This window comes from Dermacentor albipictus, chromosome 2 (assembly GCF_038994185.2).
Source record: "Dermacentor albipictus isolate Rhodes 1998 colony chromosome 2, USDA_Dalb.pri_finalv2, whole genome shotgun sequence".
Classification (NCBI taxonomy): Eukaryota; Metazoa; Arthropoda; class Arachnida; order Ixodida; family Ixodidae; genus Dermacentor; species Dermacentor albipictus.
In genome coordinates, this window is record NC_091822.1 from 49,573,871 (window position 1) to 49,594,023 (window position 20,153).

At 45.8% G+C, this 20,153-nt stretch overlaps 1 protein-coding gene across 1 annotated transcript in view; it reads left to right on the plus strand.

The window, feature by feature from the left end:
• The first annotated feature begins 231 nt into the window (after positions 1-231).
• The window catches only part of LOC135904270 (monocarboxylate transporter 12-like), a 57,025-nt gene continuing 37,103 nt past the window's right edge, over positions 232-20,153 (plus strand). Inside the window, exon 1 of the mRNA XM_065434890.1 lies at positions 232-612. The gene's annotated coding sequence lies outside the window, so the exon portion shown is untranslated. The remainder of the gene's footprint in view (positions 613-20,153) is intronic.

The following is a 20,153-nucleotide window of genomic DNA, read 5'->3' on the forward strand; positions in this document are numbered from 1 at the left end:
CAAGCTCTGCTTACAGGAGGGCTCACGTCTCTGGCTTCTATTACACGCTATATCTGTATTATTCCGGCGTGCAAAGAGACAAAATAATAAGAAACAGACGCCGCGCGAAGGAGATACGCAACGATGGGAGCACGAAGGCTGCCTCTTCCGCGAGCGCCAAGGCCGTCGATTATAGCAGAGCTGAGAGTGAAGCGCCGGGGAGAGAGTGGGAGGGCGGCCACACTCACCTCGATCGCCTTGCCGTTACAGACGGCCGCGGAGTGTTTCGGAGCGAGTGCCGAGTGATTCGTACGAGGCGAGGCGCGCGATTTCAACGCACTTTAGTGGACGAATAGTTAAGGAGTCTTCGCGCGTTTCGAAGCGCCCGACATCGGAGGACGTAAGCAGAGCAGACGGCCTTGGCGAATTGTAAGGGCTTGGTTAGCGGTAACCGCCGGCAGACGGTGGCCTACCTTGCGCGAATTGAATGCCTGTTGCACAGTTGCGGTACGGGCGCGGCTGTTTCTCCTTAACGCGCGTAGTTGAGGAGTCGCGTAATCGAATGGTGCGGCCGTGGGAGCTGGACGACTCACCTGAGGTCGTATCGTCATCGAGGCAGCTGACCGTCGAAAGGTGAGACCTTGATTCGTGAGAGCGTTGTAACTTACGCGAAAGGAACCCCTCGTACGGTTTGCGCCGCTATTTAAACTTTTCAGTTCTTTAATGAGGAATAATTGCATAGCATTGTATGGCAATGAAGTACCCTGGCGAACAGCGCGGATGGCAGGACTAGAAATAAAGACGGCACACACGCGCTTTCTTTCTGCGCTTGTCCTTCTGGTATTCACAAAATAACCGCCCGATATTGTTCTCCGGCACTATGAAATAAATCTTTAATGAAGATTTCATTGCTTCCTATCCCCAGCCTTATTATACGTACGAACCGTTTGTAATGGTAAATTGTGCTATATTTGTAACCTTCAACAATTCTTTCTTTTTTTCATGATAATTGCGCAGAGGTGTTTTGAACGCGACAGGTTGCAGTCAGGGGCGTAGCCAGGGGGGGGGGCTTATGGGGCTTCAGCCCCCCCCCCCGAAATTTTTTCGTGCTGTCTATGCACCGCCGACCAAAGCAACCCCCGGCGCTGAAAATCATTCTGGATTTTGTCTAGAATGTCTTTTTCATGCTCGAAAAGACATTTCACCGCGAACATTGCGAACTCAGGCTGGATTTCGCGCCAAGGCCCATGTACCGGAAGTCACATAATTAATTAACATCGTGGTTATCGGCTCTTGTGTGCGCAATGGATGCCCAAGATTTTGAACCACCACCAGAAGGCGGAGCAGTTCGGCGCTGCCTTGACTCATCTGATCCCGTAACGCAACGAGGGTGACGACTTCTTGTCTGCAATTGTGATTGGGGACGAATCATGGTGCCACTACTACGAGCCTGAAACACGATGGCAAAACTTACAGTGGAAACATTCGAATTCACCGTGCCCAAAGAAAGCAAAGGCCGTCATTTCCGCCGGGAAGGTGTTGTTGACTTTTTTTTTTCGATCGTCAGGGACCATTACTGATAGAATTTGCTAAATCTTGAGAGGCTATCAATTGTTTCCGACATTGTGAAACGCCGGAACGGCTGCGTATCGCAATCAAGAACAAACGACGTGGAAAATTGACGAAGGAGGTCATCTTGCTCCTCGACAATGGCCGTCCCCACGTCGCTGATAGGGTTAATAAAAAATTGGCAAAGTTCAAGTGGGAAACGCTGCAGCATCCGCCATACAGCTCAGACCTGTCACCTTGCGACTTTCACATAATGGCCCAACCGAAAAAACAGCTAAAGGGAACCAGATTCGTGTCAGACGATGACGTGAAAGAGTCGGTTGCAGACTTTTTGAAGCAGCAACCCAAGACATTTTGTGAGACGGAAATCACGCGACTCGTTAGTCAATGGGACAATTGTCTAAATGCTTATGTAGACTACGTTTAAATGAAATACCCCGCTTGTCATATATTCGCATTGGCTCACTTTCATTAGACTCGCCCTCGTTTATTTTGCAAAACTCCTGCTTTTTATACGTGCTCTGTGTTGCGACTATAATTTCGGTGCAATTACTCACGATACTCAACCGGTGACAGCTAATCCCACGTAATACATTGGAAAAATGACAACGTCAATGATATTTTTCACTCGTCGTTGCATATGTACAAGAAGTTAAACACGCGGTTCTTGAACGACAGTTTCATTAACATATTTGTCCTCAACTTGTTCATTTCATGGCCTTTACATATTTCATATCAGCTACATGCGCTCCTTTGTTGGTTTCTAACTGATATAGTTCTAAAGTTCGTGTGATATTTTCTTTACTTATTAAATAGACAAAAACATGAAAGCATAGATATATGATATTTTGGGCACAATTTTTGGCACATACAAGTATATTCTTTTATGAAAAAACTAATATTTTACTTTTTTTGACATTGTGTAGCGTTCAAGAATTCATTTGCAGCATCTTTGGCAATGGCAGCGCAGTTATTCATGTATTTGATCCCTTGACAAATTGTTTAGAGGAAGCTTTAGCTCGGGCCCAACTCCGACGCGGCATATTCAAATAAATGAAAAACGCAGAAACGCTTTTCTGAGATAACCCCTGGATCGCTTTTAATTAAATTTGTTGCATTTGAGAAAGTTAAATTCTAGTGTCTCTTGGAAGCGGAATTTCGATTTAGCGCCTGAATCTTGTTCAAAATATGTTGAAAAAATCGAAAGTTCGAAAAAAATAGAAGCACGATGTTTACAAACTAGCAGCTCTGCATCAAGAACAGATATCGCGGCTCTGTAAACGGCATATAATATAACAGTCAAAGCGGATAAACTTGGCGCGTAAATTTGTATCTTACATGAATTGGTTACGTTGTGTAAAAGTGTTCTGCAAAAGCCGCATTTCCATATTACTTCTCTTTTTTGAGATTCAAGTGTAACAAATCAATTTTGTCCGCTGTAGATGTACTATTAGGTGCTATTCACAGAATTGTGATATCATTCTTCATTGTTGAGTTAGAGTTTTAAACTTGGTAGTATAGTTTGCGAAACATGTGCGATTTTGGTCGATTTTCAATAAAGAATTGACAACCTAAGTGAAAAATCCGAAACCAGCCGTCACTAGAACTGAAGTTTTTCTTTTAAATGCAACAAACCTCGTCAAATTTGGTGCAGTGGTTGCCGAGAAAAAGCAATTCCCCTTTTAGCGGAATTTAAAGGAGCTAAAGCTTCCTGTTAAGAGGAAGCTTTAGATCGAGCCCAACTCTGACGCGGCCTATTCAAATACATGAAAAACGCAAGCACGTTTTTCTAAGATAACCACTGGGCAGATTTTAATCAAATTTGTTGCATTTGAGCTAGAAAGTGAAGTTCTAGCGACTGTTGGAAGCGGAATTTTGAGTTATGTCCTGAATTTTGTTAAAAAGATTTTCAAATATACGACCGTTTGAAAAAAATAGAAGCGCGAAGTTTACAAATCCATAGCTCTGCTTCAAGAACTATTGCGGTTATGTAAACGGCATCCACGAGATCATTCAAAGCGGACAAATTCGATATGTCATTTTGCATCTTACGTGAATTTGTTACGTTGGGTACAAGGGTTCTGCAAAAGCTGTATTGCCATATTATAATTTTTTTTTATATTCATGTGTAACATATCAATTTTGTTCGGTTTAGATGTACTATCAGAGGCAATTTATAGAATTGAATTACCCTTTTTCGTTGTTGAGTTAGAGAGTTGTAAACTTGATAGTTTCGTTTTCTGAAAATTTTCAATTCTTGCCAATTTTAATAAAAAATTGCCGACCTAACTCGAAAATTCGATACCAACAGACAGTATATTTTAAGTTTTTCTTTTAAATGCAACAAACCTCGTCGACTTTGGTGCTGTGGTTGTCGAGAAAAACGAATTTTCCTTTTACATGTATTTAGATAGGAGCACTCGAGCTAATGCTTCCTCATAAGGAGGAGGCCGAGCTGCAACTTGAGCCCCCCCTGAACGAAATTTCTGGCTACGCCACTGGTTGCAGTGGCTATATACGTACGAGTGGTGCCGAAGTTTTTAACTGGAAACAAAATAACTTGCAGTTCCGGTATAAATAATTTGAGCAGTCGTAACAGATGTACTCCACGCTGAAACAAGGGTATCGCATACGTGCAATAACAAATGAGTAGTTGTTATTTAAAAATTTTTTTTGCATCATCGCTAATTTTTAGGCCTTGCAAATGCTGATCGACACCAGTTTCAGTTTCATAAGTCATCTTTGCTATGGCACAGCCAGCTCTCTCAAAGGCGACCATTCTTGCTGGGACGGAGAAACCTACTGCCGACAAACGTATGCTCTCGTAACGCCGCCCGCGAGGGTAAATTTAGCTGGGATTGCGTTCATGCGTGGTGCAACAACAGCTCTATTGGAGCGCGCCAATCATGTGTGGACGAAGGATGGCTTCTTTTCTCGACACAGCAGCACCAAAAGAAGGTGCGCGTGCAGTGTGGTTGCAAAGATATGTGACAATGCTATGTTTTCGTTGCTTCGGTTTTAGCAAGCGTTTCTGATCGTTTTCAAGGACGTTTCACGTCAAAAAAAGAAAAAAAGGACAGCCGAGAAAAATGCACCCCGTAGAACAAGTCATCTCGCGCCAACAATCTCCGTAGTAGGTTCCACGCGACTTAGTCTGGTCGTTGTGGAGTCATCGTCATCCTTACGTCCAGGTCCTTGTTGCCGTCGGGCCGTATACCGCTGCTTTCTGTGTCATTCAGGATTTTGTTTGAGGGAACCTACGCGAAGGGGGTGGGGAGCAATGTTATTAAGTCCTTTTTCTTTTTGAAGGTGTGCCGCAAGGCTTCTGGGACGCAAGAGGGGGCACTGTGCTCTTGGCTTGTTCAATACGGAGATCATACCAGGATTCCAGAAGCTTATCTTTCGTGATATATCAACATAAACGAGGGGTCTCAATCTCTGTACGAAAGGAAATGGCCATTTTCGAGCAAAACGCTTCACATCGTGATTTTGGCACGCAAAAACTGATAATTACTCTTTTTTTTTACCCGAACGCTTTGCTTAGGTGGCACGAAATGAAAGCTGAAATTGTTAACGCTATCAAGTTATCTACTTAAGCACGCGGAATACTAATTTCACAAAACACATTGCACACTTTCTGAACAGTCATGGCACGAAGTCCGGACATGATTAGGAGCCGAACGTTTTCATACAAATTTCAGAATAATTTGTTTAATTATGGGGTTTTTACGTGCGAATTCAACGATGTGATCGTGAGGTACGCCGTATTGGTAGACTCCGAAGATTTGGACCACCTGCGGTTCTTTAACGCGCACGTTGTTTTAATAAGCACACGGGAGTTTTCGTATTTCGCCTGCGCCTAAATACGGCCGCCATGGCCGGGATTCGATCTCGCGACCTCGTGCTTTGCAGCCCAACATGATAGCCACTGAACAACCACGGCGGGTAACAATTTGTGACCATTCCTTGATAGTCAACTTATTTTACTCTAGTATACCGAACAAACCTACTCGTAATTATTCATTTTGCAAGAGTGAGCCTGTGTAATGTTTCAAGCAGCGAGGGAGCTAATTTGTTGGCTTTCAAATCTACCGAGTCACAAATTAGTTTGGTAGGTCGAAATACAGCTGTCATGAGTTAGTAGTATTTCAGGCTCAAGGAGAACCAGTAATCAAATCATAAAAAATATAGAATGAAGACAGACGTAAGATGTTGAGGAGAAGAGTTTCGTCAAAGAAAGAGTTCTGGTCTGAACACACATGACCATCACACAGCTGAAAATCCTATAAGGTGCAGTTGGGGTTCCATTAATGTCACCCAGAACCGGTAGAGGGACGTTTATGGAAAAGTCTCAGCTAGAACGCTCATGTATTTCATAGTGCATCCTAAGGGCCGATATACCCAAATTGACACAAAGTTTAGAATTTCGGCAACGCAGACATGACAGTCATCTACAGCAAAGGGGGACTATGTTTTAAAATAATTTTTAATGGACACAGGGTCACAAAAGCGGTTATGATCTGTAGCGCGGTTCACACATGTATCACGTAACACGCTTGTGCTATTTACTGTGGACGGAACCGGTATGTTGGCGTGCGTTTGGACCTACCACCCATCAATTGCGTGTAGGACCCGGACAGTATTGTATAAGCCCTTCAAAGTTGATATATTGTTTGGCTAGCGATAGACAGACGTCAGTGAACCCTCAGTTGCGATGTTATCCGTGTTTGTTCCATCAATGCTTACTTATTTAGGCATAACCACGCATTCTATAATTTTGTGCTGCATAAGCTAGAAAGAAGAAGTAGCCCAGGCACTCTTCACGTCGATCTTTCCTCAGCAACTGATGTATGAAGCGGAGAGCACACCGCCACTGCATTTCGCCGCTGCAACCTTCCCAAAGCTGAATAAATAAAAAAAAGTTAATATGTAAATATTTTCAGTTATATGTCTATACATGGAGACCTCTCATACCCATAATTCCAAGCTCTTTGAGAAGCTACCGCCCCCCCCCCCCCCATTTGCCCCCCACCCCCACAAAAAAACGTGAAAGAGCGTCTTTGGAAGCAGCGTATACAGAATCTGTAACGAAATTGTAAAATTTGAAAGATAAGTCTAGATGTCCCTAAGTGATGCCTGGATGCCTGTGCAGTGAGAGGTTGCCGCCATGACCATTCATATGACTCTGCTTTCTCTCTCCCGTTATGCCCCTTCGCTTTTTCCTCGACAGGCAGTCATTCCTAACTGCTACCTTAACATCTAAACTTACTGTAGGGTCCTTCGCGCAACCGTTATGGCGCCACAGTAATTGACCGAGCTGCGAACAGCTGGCACAAGTATCAACCCGCAGATCGAAAGCGCGCACAGAAATGGAGTCGAGGTGTGGCTCGCCATTTGGCGTTTTTGTTTACTGTGGTATTTTCAACCAACTACAGGCCTCAGCATGGTGCAGTTCATAAGACATTCACTGACTGATAACACTGCCCTTCCGTACGAAAGACAACAGAAACGACGACGGATAACGGCGAATTCTCGGGTATTACGCAATCGCAGCGCACGTGGAATGCACCGGGTGCTTAATTTCCATAAATTCACAGCAATGCTTAAACATGGCCTGTTGCAGATAGCACATTTCTCCTTGGTCATGTTTAGTCTAACCAGATGACATTGCTTACACGAAACAGTCACCTCGGATAGTTGAATGAATGCTACCACTCACTGTAATAGCATCTAACCAAGTATGCTGTATTAGCGCTTATACCACAGTTTCCAAATTGTAGCAGGCGCGCTCATAACGCATATTCAATTCAATTATTTCTGAGGCCGCAACTAGCGTCGGAATTTTCGATGCTAAAATGCGCTATGAAGAGCCAAATCGCCGTTCTGTGAGTTCACGGGAACGTACCAATTTGCCGCACGTCCAAGGGACTTTCCCTGAAACTTGACGCTAGAGTCATGATCTTTAGCTAGTCGTCACGAGAGCTGATGTAACCCGCATTCACGTCAACGATTTCCTTAACTGCCCTGAAGCGATAATTTCAGAGATAACAATGAGAATTCATTGTGATTTCATATGCATGTCTAGCTTTTTGTATAGCCTACTTGCGGAAGTGCAATTGTGCTACCCCCCTGCCATGGGCTACATTAAATAATTCCTTAAGGCCTTTAAGTACCACGCGAGAAGCACCGCACAAAAATGCGGAAGATGCGTCCAATACGCCAAAGGGAAAAGAAAAGCAGGACAGGGAGGTAAAAGCGCGTTTTGAACAGCTACAAAAATGATATCGGTTGCCAGTTGTATATAAATTTAAAAGCCGCACCTTGCAGCTCACAGCGGCTGTAGTGACGTTCTCCCCTAGTTAACTTAAAATATTTCTCCAGCTTTACTCGTAGGACATATTCAAAACCAGTTTATAAAATTGCATGCACTGCTTTCTTTTCCGTGTGAGCCTTTTCGCGTCTCATGTATCTATAGAGCGAAGAATACAAACAGCAAACTCTTGGCAAGAACACAAAACGCGTTATGTGGCAAGCCAAGGGGAAGTGCTGTATATTCCAAGGGATAATGTTCTGTTTCTCAATGGTTGCATCATTGCATGTATTCCATGGCGTCTAAGGAGGCGGTGAGAGGAGATATATCTGAGGGAAGTGGATGAACGCTTAGCATTCTACTATCGTCTTCTGTGTAGTGTGAGGCTAGTGAAAGTACGTTTTATTCCTCATTTAGTTTCTCTCGCGTCATCGTTTCAGTACCGAAAAAAACGATGCGCTACTAAAATAAATATCCATTCTGATGACACCATTCTCTAAAAAATATTATCAAAGCACTTCAGAACGTAACTGTACTGAATTCCAACTGTTGCATACAATATTTCGGTTAAACAGCCTGCAGCATATCGACTGCTTTGAAAATCACCTGTAAGGGAGCGATGAAGTGTTGCAGTGGGTATTTCTGTTCTCTGCTCCTCCCCGTAATTAGGATGTAAACTCAAGAGCTACAAATCGTGAAATTCATTTAAAATATCACGCTACGAGAAGACATCGCTTCTGACGGCCTTACAAGCCAACAGCTAATGAGAGCATATAGTTCATCCAAGCAGTGTCACTGGGTGGTGCGTACGAATATTGCATATATGTTGTGGATCCGGGTATAGAACGTTAATCATTGTGAAATATGGAATAAACAAGCTTATCTTACGTTGTATCTGGCAAAAAAGAGACCAAATATATCTTCTACGCACACACACACACACACACACACACACCCGCATATATATACATATATATATATATATATATATATATATATATATATATATATATATATATATATATATATATATATATATATATATATATATATATATATATATATATATATATATATATAGCCTTCGACTCTGACCCACAGTGTGCGCACGCGCGTGTCTGCATAACGCATGCCAGACTTCGATCCAGGTTTTATTTGCGTGGCATGTACACCTTTGTGTGCAAATACATTTAACCGTGCCCTTAGTGCCAATGCTGCATGGTTCCTGCTCTGCTTGTCTATGGCCCGCTCCAGCTAATTCCGTGCCCTACAAGGCCCTTCGACCGAATAGGCATTGATATGTACGGACAGCTTCCAAGCGTGAAATCGCTTGGAGTTGACCCGAACCAATCTAAGCAGGAACCTAGCGGCGTTGTCACTAAGGGCACGATCGAATGTATTTGCACACAAAGGCGTACATGCCACACCAATAAAAGCTGGATCGAAGTCGGCCATGCGTTATGAAGACACCCGCATGCGCACATTGTGGGTCAGAGTGGAACGAGCACGGCTGCTAGTCCTACGCTGCTGGCGTCAGCGGGTATTTCTCTCGGAGCTGTAGGCTGGGTCGAAGTGACGCAGTGTCGGCGGCTAGGTTAGTGGACGCAATTCTTGGAAGGCATCGTCACAAGCGGCGACCAGGCATAATTGTTCGAGTCACTCCGTAGAAGATGATTGAGATGAGGTGATGGACGCAAAATTTTGAATAAAGTGGCGAAGCTAGAACATAGGCCAAGGAAGCTGCGAAGTTGTTTTATGAAAGAAGGCTTGGGAAGAGGCATGGTTTCCACTTGAGACCAGGCAAAAGGTTGTCCATCAGACGCTCAAATGTTGCGCGTACGTTTAAAAGCCAGAAAGGCATGACCCGAAATTCATATAGGTCATCTGGCGTTACAAATGCCGTTTTAAGTTGGTCGTCTGGTGCCGTAGGCACTTACCAATAGTCGATCGTTAGTCGATCGAAGAGAACGACTCCGCGTCTTGAAGGAAGTCAAAGGCATCGTAAGTTCTCGGCAAAGGTAAACATCTTTGCGAGTGATTGAAGTTCACAGAAATTGACACAGAAAAGAATCAATCCATCCATCATCTTAACAAGTACAACTGGGGATGACTAGGGGCTATAGGAAGGCTGGATGATGCCGCGCGTGAGCATACGGGCTACTTGGTCATCCATAACACTGCTCTCTGTCGCGGACAAACGGTATGGTGTTTGTCGCAGTGGGTGCATTGGTACCCGTATGGATGCAGTGACCAACAGATGACGTACGGCCCAAGGAAACACGCTGGGAGTCAAAAGAATAGCGGAACTTGTCGAGATGACGCAGAAGCTGAGCGCGTTGGGAAACAGTCAACGCGTCGGCGATGCAGCTATTTAAATCATCGGTCGAAGTCGGTGCTTGCGCGGGCTTACAGGTCACTCCGGCGACCTCATGCGTTGTGATGGAACCAAGTGGCATGTCGATTATATAAAGCATGGTCGACACATTAAAGGCGGCCAACGCATTGCCCCCGAAGCAAAGTCAAGGGACATGACAAGTCGTTGGATACGAGCAGTGTGCCAACGCCATCTCAAACTTCTAGAAGAGCAAGAGGCAGCGGGTAACATTTGCGACGAAGGGAGATAGCAAATGGTGTAAAACGTGCGCTTGCATCAGCGATGAAGTCGGAGGACACCAGGTAACTGTGGTGGTATTGCAACACCTACTGCAGCAAATATTTTATTTTCAGCTTGAGGCGCATCAAGAAACGTAGCTTCCCAGTGCGAATGAAATTCCACTTCAGCACGAGAACAGTCGCTGACGGAATTATTAGCGAAAAGAAAGTCCCAGCCCAAAATAAAATCGCGGAAACAAGCAGTCAGCCCAAAAACTCGATGATGTAGAGGAGGCCGTTAATCCGTGTGCGAGCACTACACCTAGCCACAGTTGTGATGCGGTCCGCGCTGGCCGTACGAAGTGACACGTTTGACGCTGGCTCCGTAACGTTTCTGGGCAAATGGCAAAGTTTGACGCTAAAGAACTGAAACTCCGGCAGCAGTGTCGACGAGCACGAGTGCAGCGACGACATTCACGTATACATCAATCACATTAGTTGGACAAGGGAGAGGACCTCGTCTTTTCGTTGGTGACGCAGTTCTTGCTTCTGAAACTACGCCGATTAGTTTTAAAGTTCCGGCGTAGAAAGACGAGGACGCACGGGCGAAAATGAGCGGCGTCGAGGGGATAGCGAACGGCGTCCAACAAGAGAGCAGTGGTCCGAGTATGAAGACATTTGGCTGGGGTTCCGACAGGCGGAGGACTACGGGTATGGTGAAACGTGCGGATCGGAGTCGAAGCTGCGGCGGTACAATGTTATGCGAAGACGGCAAAGTAGTGCGATGCGGCCAGGTATTCCACACGCAAAACATATTGGCCGGTTGTCGGGAGTGCGCCATTGTCCTGTGTGGGTACCTCGGCTGAACAAAATGAGGAGCCGGATGGAGTGGCACGGCTGGTGGGAGTGGCGCAACGGGCTGTGGTTGCGGCAAAGCTGAGAGGAGCGTTCGCCTCGCTGAGGACAACGGGAGGCGGCAATGGCGAATTATCGCGGGCAGAAGGCAGAGCTGCGCAAACTTGCTTCTGCATGAGTGTCGAAGGTTGGCAGGCATAATTGAGGGTGGTTGTGCGGCTGAGCACAATAGCGAAACCTGGCGAGCCACCTCAGCATGGACAAACTCCTTTATCTGGAAAAGCAGGAAGTCCGTCATGTCACGAATGATGGCGATTCTCGCGAGTGTGTCGTCGGACACAGGTGAGAGCTAGGTGAGGAGACGCGGTCTGCAGAGATCGTCGAAATTCAGGCTAAGCTCAAAGACCTGAGAAAGAGTGTTAGGGAGTTTTTTGACAGCAGCATATGAAATATATCGCCTAAACTGCCCTTCACGATGTGACGGGCCTTGTCCGCCACCACCATCGCCGGATTTACACGCCGGCAGAAGTCGGCGATGTCCTCTGTATAGCTGGCGAAGGTTTCACAGTTTGTTAGGATCACTTTTGTATGTGTTGTTCGGCGCGAAGATTCCGCATGCCAGGCCGGCCGAAAACTTCCGCGATGTTGGTTTTTAAGCTAGCCCATGTGCGGAGATCGGCTTCGTGGTTTTTAAACCAAAGCTGGGCAACGCCTGATAAATAGAAGACTGCGGGCTGTTGAGCATGTGGGGATTGTTCCATTTATTGGTCGCGCTCACTCTTTAGTAAGAATCCAGCCATCTTCAACGTCTTTCCGAAAAGACATCATTATCAGCCTGGCTACGCCCACTGCAGGGCACAGGCCTCTCCAATACTTCTCCGACTTCCCCTGTCATGTGCTAATTGTGGCAATATTGTCCCTGTAAACTTCTTAATCTCATCCGCCGACCTAACTTCCTACCGCCCCCTGTGTTCCTGATTATATTTGCGATTACCTTAGCGAATGCTTTGTAGGCAACGGACATTAAGCTGATCGGTCTATAATTTTTCAAGTCTTTGCCATCCCCTTTCTTATGGATTAAGATAATGTTGGCGTTCTTCCAGGATTTCGATATGCTTGAGGTCATGAGGCATTGCATATACAGGGTGGCCAGTTTTTCTAGAAGAATCTGCCCACCATCCTTCAATAAATCTGCTGTTACGTGATCCTCCCCAGCTGCCTTCCCCCTTTTCCTAGCTCCCAAGGCTTTCTTTACTTCTTGCGGCGTTACTTGTGCGATGTCAAATTCCTCTAGACTAGTCTCTCTTCCATTGGCGTCGTGGGTGCCTACTTGTAGTGTACTAGCAGTACTAGTACTATTACTAGTCGTAGAACTAGTACTACCACTCTATAGAACTACTCAACCACTGGAACTATCTCATTTATATTAGTAATGATATTGCCGGTTTTGTCTCTTAACGAACATCTGATTCTTGCCTATTGCTAGTTTCTAATTCACTGCTTTTAGGCTTCCTCCGTTCCTGAGAGCATGTTCAATTATATCCATATTATTCTTCATTATGTCAGCTGTCTGATGCTTGTTGATTAACTTGGCAAGTTCTGCCAGTTCTATTCTAGCTCTAGGATTAGAGGCTTTCATATATAGGCGTTTCTTAACCAGATGTTTCCTCTTACTAATTTACTGGTAGCCTATCTAACGAAGTTACCGCCGTCTTCTATTGCACACTCCTTAATGATGCTCATCAGATTGCCTTTCATTGCCTCAACACTACGGTCCTCTTCCTGAGTTAAAGCCGAAAACCTGTTCTGTAGCTTGATGCGGAATTCCTAGATTTTCCATATCACCGCTAGCTCATTGATCGACTTCTTATGTACCAAGTTCTTCCGTTCCCTCCTTAGGTCAAGGCTAATTGGAGTTCTTACCATCCTATGGTGACTGCAGCGCCGATTGCCGAGCATGTCCACATCTTGTATAATGCCAGTGTTAGCGCAGAGTATCAAATCTATTTCATTTCAAGCCTCGCCATTCGGGCTCCTCTACGTCCACTTCCGGCTATCCCGCTTGCGGAAGAAGGTATTCATTATCCTCATATTATTCTGTTCCGCAAACTCTACTAATAACTCTCCCCTGCTATTCCTCGAACCTATGTCATATTCCCCCACTGACTTCTGTCCAGGCTGCTTCTTGCCTACCCTGGCACTGAAGTCGCCCATTAATATAGTGTATTTTGTTTTGACTTTCCTCATAGCCGATTCCACGTCTTCATAAGAGCTTTCGAGTTCCTGGTCATCATGAGTGGATGTAGGGGCGTAGACCTGTACTGCCTTCAATTTGTACCTCATATTATGTTTGACAGAAAGACCTGCGACGCTCTCGTTAATGCCATAGAATCCCTGAATGTTACCAGCAATATTCTTATGAATCAGGAATCCGATTCTGCTTAATAAATAAAAGTAAAGAAAGGATAAATTAATGGAAAATAAAGTGGATGAAAAAACAACTCATACATACACGCTCTCTTACGGAAGGCCGGACCCTGGTTGAAATAAAGCATATATATGTATCTATAGACTGCCGGCTGTGACGGTAAGTCCTGATAATAAATGGCGCCAATTTTTCCAGAGGGGTCAGAGGACCGCATTATTGGTTGCATTACTTGGCAACTTCATTATTACCTGTAAGAGTGCGGCTCCACGTTTAGCCTGTACTGACCTTCGCAGTGCTTATATTAGTGTAATTTATGCCAACCTTTGCTGTCATGTGTCGGGAAAGTTAATCTCAAAACTTGCACACCGTGACTTTGGACCGGTCTGACCCACCTGGCTCGAACAACGGGTGAGCGGCGTGCCACAAACCAGGAGCAATAAATATTTATCCGTACGTGGCTCTTCCTAAGGCCGTGCGCAACACAGAGCTAGCGGTCGTTCAAGGTTCAGCGGCCAGAAGCAGGCGCGTAACGCCATCTCCAAGCGTCGATCACACAAGCGCGTACTTCCACGGTTCTCTGTTATTATAGGGAGCGGCATGTTTTGACAAGCACGCGCGTTGCATTCATTCATTCTCCTTTCTTTCGTTCCTTGTGATTATTCTTGGCAATTCTCCTCGTGTTCTTGCTTTCGCCTTTCGGCATCGACTTGGGTGAATTATCAATGGCGCCCGGTTCCTTCGAACCGGTTAGAGATACCGAGCTCGCGACCTTGGTGCCGAGCGCCAGACGCGCTGCCGAAGGTGCGCTTGGGTGCCGCTCGTTGGGATTCGAGAACGCGCAAGGTACGTGGCCGTTGCTTGCAGTGTGATGCATTTCGCTCTAACAGCCTGCGCTCTCATTTAGGCCGGATAGAGAAAGGCTTATCGCGCACGTAATTTTGCACCGCAAAAAAGTCGGCGACCCTGGAGACTGCGTTTCTCGGTCGGCGACTCCGTGCACGTGCGACCAAATCTTTGGCGATCGCCACCGGAAAGCAAAACTTTTGTTTGCTTTGTGCGCCTTGGTTACTGTGTTTCGCTTTCATGACATACGTGATTCGCTTACTAGAGGTCTAGTTTATTTTTCTCTGATTGCTCGGGGCGTAAAAAGAAAGCCACAACGCGCGTACAAGAAATCCTGCACTCGGGTCATTATATAGGCTATTCGTAGCCCACGCAGTGCGCACTGCGCTCGGCATCGAATAAACAGTTATGCTAAGAAAATGAAGTTCCCAACCGGCAGTTTACGAAAATACGACCTGTACAGATGCAACGCGACGCGAATGAAAGCACGACAAGGAGAGGGAGAACAGGTATGGGCGTCTGCTTGTTAGCTTGACGCCTAACAGCCTGGCGCGGACCTTCGTGCATGCACGCGAAGGCATACTCTGACAGGCTGTGAAGCTAATGACCGGTCAGTTCTGCGTTGGTCATATCAGCTGCATAAAATGGCTGTGCGCTCAGTCCTAAACATGCACCGGGATTTTGCACATGCTGCAATAAACTGTTGTAAATTCTAAGGCAATGTTCAGCCCAATGTATATGGAGGCCAAGTGCGCGAACAAGAGACTGGAAGATAAAGTGACAGTTACCTCGACCTACAGGCGTGGCTACGTCATAAAGTGCGCCACTCTTACATCAGCAGTACACTAGGTTCTTTACCCGATAAAACCTAAGAAAGGCCATTTATGCGCCCTTCTTTGTAATCTTATCGTTTCTTGCATGTGCACATTTTTACGTGTTGTCTTCTCGGTACGTCTGACAATTTAGTTCATTTGTTCTATTTTTTTTCCACAACTTGTGGCACGCAACAGCAATCTTCGCAATTAACAGCAAGGGCACCTGACATCATTCTGTTCACGCTATATTTCCTCAGACTTTATTGGGTGAGCGGGCTGTCGTCCTCATGTACATTTACGACGTGTTAGCGGAATAGAAAAAAAAAAGTATAATGAACATACGGTGTCAAGTTATGCCAATGTACCGTTTTTTTTCCATACAGTAGTCATTTCACGGCTTTCCCAGCTGTATGTCACCCCACATGCCCCCTCGCGTTTGCCACGAAAAGCCTTATCTCAAAATGAAATCGACGAATGTTACTTATGGACTACTTATGTAGGTGTTGCTTTGCAATTTTTTGTAGAGCAGATGCAAAGACACAGACATTGAAGGTGCTGTGTTGTCTCATGTTTCTGCTATGCCCGAGTCATTGTGCCTGCGGTGCTACGAAGTCTAACGGAAAATCTAAGGAAGCTTCCGTTTTACAACAAGCTGCTAAGGTCAAGCAGTATTGCTCTTTAAGCGACGTCTCACGCACTCATCATCATCATCAGGGTGGTTACGCCCACTGCAGGGCAAAGGCCTCTCCTATACTTCTCCAACTACCCCGGTCACGTACTAATTGCGGCCATGTCGGCCCTGCAAACTTCTTAATCTCATCCGCTCACCTAAATTTCTGCCGCCCCTGCTACGCTTCCCTTCCCTTGGAATCCAGTCCGTAACCCTTAATGACCATCGGTTATCTTCCCTCCTCATTACATGTCCTGCCCATGCCAATTTCTTTTTCTTGATTTCAACTAAGATGCCATTAACTAGCGTTTGTTCCCTCACCCAATCTGCTCTTTTCCTATCCCTTAACTTTACACCCATCATTCTTCTTTCCTCACGCACTATTGCGTAATTATTCGCTCTGTATGCTTGCGGCCGACAGGGAGGAAGGATTGGTAGTTTTCCTATACTGGCGCCTTGCACGCCAAATATAGCGAAGCGACCGCGGCTGCTTTTAACGATCCTCAAGGGGTTTTCGTACTTGAAATAAAGGCGAAATTCAAGGACCACTGTGGTTGACGAGTGGTTATGGAGTTCTCCTCCTGATAACGAGGTTATAGGTTCGAATCGCGGGGCCCGAATTTCCATGGGGGTGTCACGCGAGGACGCTCCTCTACCGGGCGTTGAGCGCAGGTTGCAGAACCACTGATAATTTTTTTTAGCATTACATAACATTGTTTGGCTCGTTAGGTGGAAAATCCGGCTTTGGCGTGACCATGTGATGGTCTAAGAGGCTACGAACCCTCAACGTTTGGCGGGAGTCAAGCCCACGACCTTCGGTATAATTAAGATGAAGGTAATTAAGGCACGGTTAATTAAGATAAAAGAAGTACGGCACTGGAACCCATGACCTCTGGTGTTAATTAAGGCGAAGGTAAATTAGGATAACTGAACAAGCGTAGACATCCCGCGACGGTCGCAATGCTTTCGCATTTATTCCTGTAGGGATGAATGCGCATGAACTAAGTACCCATTCAATATATTTTTCTAGCGCCTTCTACCGCGGAACTTTTTTGAAGACTACCCGTTAGGCTGATTCTTCCTAGTTTAGCTAAAAGTAGCACCGTGTGGTCGTAGCTATTGAGTGCGAGGACTTACGGAGTCGCCATCTGTCGGAAGCGCCTCCCTTGCGAAGTATGAGGGATCACGCGGAGCGCTCCTCATAGGTTTCGCTTACGGCGTTCAATAAAAACACCATGCGGCAGCCCTCCGTGACATTTATGTAAGCAGTCTCAAAACGAGGGAAGTTGTTGACTGTCGATATAATAATCTTGGGCAAACTGAAAACACAGAATCGTTTAGAGACGCTATCTCTTTACCGAAATGTGTACAGCGGACGCCACTGCGCCCGATCGCCGCGATGGAGTCTCCCGAACTGGCTTAATGCGTGAAAGGTAGGCAAGTGCTGAGGGTAAACTTTGTGACGAAAGATGAAGATGAGGCAGAATGAAGCCTCAATGCAGAGATAGCACGGGTTCGCAGTGACGGACTGCACGTGTGCATGCATGTCCGCGCACAATGTTTTGCTTTCGCATTGAGCGAAATTTCGGCGCTAATTTTCGCACCGTGCCATGAGCTATAGGTTTCAGCATATGAGCATTTGACAGTACACAAGCAACCATTGTTGCGTGGACGTTATCAGAACTGTTGAAAAATAATTTCGTTATAGAGACATCGACGCCTAGTTAAGGGGACTGTGATGTGCCGTCGCGACGAATTTTTTTTGTCTTCTAAATTCTTAGACATTTCAATATTATTTCTCACAATGCGTCCCACTGTATGTTTATCGGTCTTCTCAGCATGCGGTTTTCCTCTGCTTCTTTTTCGTAAATTCATAGCACAAACATGACCATATGCCATGCCTTCTTTTTAATGTGAGTCTTACCGCTCCCCGTCCGTTCCAGTGAGCTTGCCAGTATCTAGCATGAACAAGTTTATAGACCGAACCGTCATGACATTAGCCGTGCAGCGGGCGCGGGCGAGCGTCTCAGTGCGCGTTTTCTGCAGCTCACCGAACGTCACAGTCCCGGCGCCGTAGCAGATATCTTCCTCGCGTCTGTGCTTGCTGCGTACCCGAGTTGTAGCCGATGGCTGTCTGCCGGTTCTAAGTTTCACGAGCCAAGCTTCGCGCAGCTCGTTGTCATGCGGCTACGTGTGACTAAGGCTTATACCGGGCTCCGCTGCTTACGTCCGGCACTGCGGCACCGAGCAGTAGCCTACCACGCTGCACGCACCTCCAATGGCAGCCACTACCTATTATAGTACTTTCAATGTTGTCAAGCAGACACCCAAGGCGGTAAAGGCTCACCACCTAATCAGAACTTCAGCGCAGCTGGGACTTTAAACTTCCGTTTTCAGCTCGCTTCGGTGCTTCCGGAGCAGCCGACGCGGCCGCTGTGTCCACGTGATCCCTCATGCCTCGTCACGCCGATGGTGGCGCCAGCTTTACCAGTCGTGGAGCTCGCCCCCAATATGACAGTATTTGTCGCTTTAGCTCTGCTAGTTCGGCAGGTCATACCATTTGCTGTTTATTCCCTATATACTAATCGGCTCCCGTCAAGCTTGGAAATATAGCCACGAGGAGCGGAGCAGACGCGACCATTACCGCACCTAGTCTTTGCAGTTAATTTTAACTGTTAGGTATATCTAGTTGTGTTAGAGCTCGCAAGTGCACAGACTAAAATTCAGACTAAATTCGTACCGCGTTTCTGTGTTTTTTCCCTGTTCTGCGAAGCTGCGCTAAAGTGTGCTCCTGTGGGGTAGGCAGGCTGCTGACTAAACGTAGAGGCTGACGGACCGTAATTGTAAAGCGGACAAAAACACATCAGGCGCACAACACATTGCAGTTCAATGTGAAGATTGCAGATGCATGTCATTATTTGAAAATTAACAAATAAATTAGAAGTGGTGAAAACGCATAGCGCGAAGTGATGGAAGCGGAGGTGATCATAAAATTGAAAAAACCATGCATCAGCTCTCTCTTGCTGGCTTTATCGGTTGAAGAGCTTAATTTACGGCGCATATAATTTCGGTCCAGTGCTGTCAGCGCGCTCCTTAACTTCTTCTCGAACTTCTTCGTTAATGTTCATAGGTCTGCACAACGCGAACCCAAACGCCGCAGGGGCTGATGCAAAAAATAAAACTCAGCTCTTTTATTATGCAAAGTAAAAATTTTGTCAATCTAACTTTTCCACAAACATATTTTCGCATTTCGTCTAGACAGTTCTGTCATCAGCGATTGTCTAAATGACAATCGCTGCTGTCGCGATGGCCTTTATACGTGTTCATCTATTTGTATAGCTTAGTCTGGCCAGTCTGTAGAACCTGCTTTGGGCTCCAGCGCGTACTCAACATGAGGACTCAAGAAAGCAAAGATACACACTCTGTGCGATGGCTAGCAACTGAGATTTTATTGTGTGTTGATCAACGTATACATCGAAGAAACGTGGCGAAGTAGACAGAATAGAATGTAAAGTGAGCCATAGCTCAATCTAGGCGTCACCACAGCAGCAAGCCTACTGCGTGGAGGGCAGTACGCTTGGGGCTCTGGTGACGCCTAGATCGGGAAAAGTGTTAGGTTAAGAGGCATTAACATTAAGAGGCAGGAAGAGAGCGGTGTGTATCACTGAGCAAATGACGATAAACGATATTCAAATTGACAATAGCAGAAAAAAGAAATGGAACTGAGCAGGCCTTGTAATCCTTAAGGCGGATAACCAGTGGACTATTAGAGTTGCAGAATGAGTCCCAATGAAACTGAAGTGAAGTTGAGGTTGGCTGTAATATAGGCGGAGTGATGAACATTTCCAATTTCATCACCCCTATCTTGCGCTAGCCGACCGGCTAGCGCAAGACAGGGGGTAACTAGACATCGCTGGGAGATGCCTTCATCCTGCAGTGGACATAAGAATAGGCTGATGATGATGAGAATGTGCAGACCATGAACTGCCCTTTTATATGTTTGTGAAAAAGATCAGTTGTTAGTTAGCGCTAGTGCTGCCTAGGTTGTATACGTCTTGTTTTTCCGTTTTGTGCGGTTTAACTTTCTTCTGT